The sequence below is a fragment of the Drosophila takahashii genome, chromosome X, assembly GCF_030179915.1.
Source record: "Drosophila takahashii strain IR98-3 E-12201 chromosome X, DtakHiC1v2, whole genome shotgun sequence".
NCBI classification, from domain to species: domain Eukaryota; kingdom Metazoa; phylum Arthropoda; class Insecta; order Diptera; family Drosophilidae; genus Drosophila; species Drosophila takahashii.
This window is the reverse complement of record NC_091683.1, coordinates 15120572-15122047: the sequence shown is the minus strand read 5'-3', so window position 1 is coordinate 15122047 and position 1476 is coordinate 15120572.

Sequence of the window (1476 nt, the reverse complement as noted above, 5' to 3'; positions counted from 1 at the left end):
CGATGAACGCCTTTAGCCGCCGACCAAAGAATAAAAAATTTGATCTTTGCCTGTGTATGTGCAGAAGCGGTGTGCCAATAACAAATTATAAATGGAAGGAAAACCCTAAAAACTGCCTGTAGGAGTTGCGGCAAAACATATCTCCATGCCAACAGCAAATTTAAAGCTTGCGACCCAGGTCGGCTCAACATTTTGTAACATTTCAAAATTGGCGCCAGTTGATTTGTTTGCTGAGAGTAGGACCATGCTACATGCATTGCGGATGAAGTCCGAAAACTTCGGCCACACTAAAAGATTAATATTTTTCGACTAGTAAAACTCTTAGCCCAACTGAGTACTAGGCTTAACATACAAAAGAATATTAAAATAGAAAAACTTAATATGCGACGTATTTAAAAAAATCAACTTCATATTTCGGCAGAGCAGCTTTACTATTTTCTCTAGAATAATCCAAATTTCAAACCCTTCTTCTTCTAACATTTCGTAGTTGTCCTGACTTTTTGGTAACGCCTACATTCTTGCGACTGTCTGCGTGGCAAGGCGTTTTTCCAGCGATTTTCCCTTTGCAATTCGGTGAAAATTTAATTTGCATTTGCGCATAAAATGCTGCTACATCACTAGTGGGCACATGGGCGTGGGATGAGGAGGGGGACTGCCACGCCTGCTAGTTTGACTTACACCTTAAAGACCCCCCTCATGTGCGGGTCTCCTTTCGGTTCCGGTTTTCCGTTTTTCCGATTTTCCAACGAAGCCTTACCCCCACACCCCAATATTTATGGCAGCAGCTGTTCGGGGAAAATGTTGAAAAAAATCTAGAAGGCAAAAATGAGAAGGGGGGACGGCCCTCCGCCCATGTTACGCATACAAATGGCAGCCAATTGATTTACTTGTGCTGGCAGTCATTTGTTCTACTCCCCCTTCCAGAGAAGCAGCTTAAATTTTACTATTGGAAAATGGAAAAATGGAAATCCTGGTGAAGAAGCGGGTCTGCGTTTTATGGCAGTCCCCATGTAAATTATGTTTATGATGCCTCAGAATCGAGAATGGAGAATCGAGAGAAAAACAACCAATTTCCAGTTTCAATTAAATATCCAGTTATTATTAAATTCGTACTTAATTTCATTTGGCGAAAACCCATTTTAAATTCGTTTTAATTTGTTTTCCCTTTATTTGTTTAATAATTCTATTTAATTTGGCGGCAAGCCCGGCGGTGAAAAAATAGTGCCCCTCTTTTTATTTTAATTTTTTTTTGCCATTTAATATTGAGCAATGAAAAGTGTCGGTTGTTTGGAAAAAAAACGGCTGTGTGAAAATATGCAATATGCAAACGAAAGTCTCTCTTCGCTCTTCTCTCACCTGTTTATGCAAGCCAATAAAGGTCTACCTGTGTGCTCTATATGTGTGTGTGTGTGTGTGTTTATGCAGCAATAACTGTAAATGACAAACAAATGCGCACGTTAAAATCGTTGATTAAAA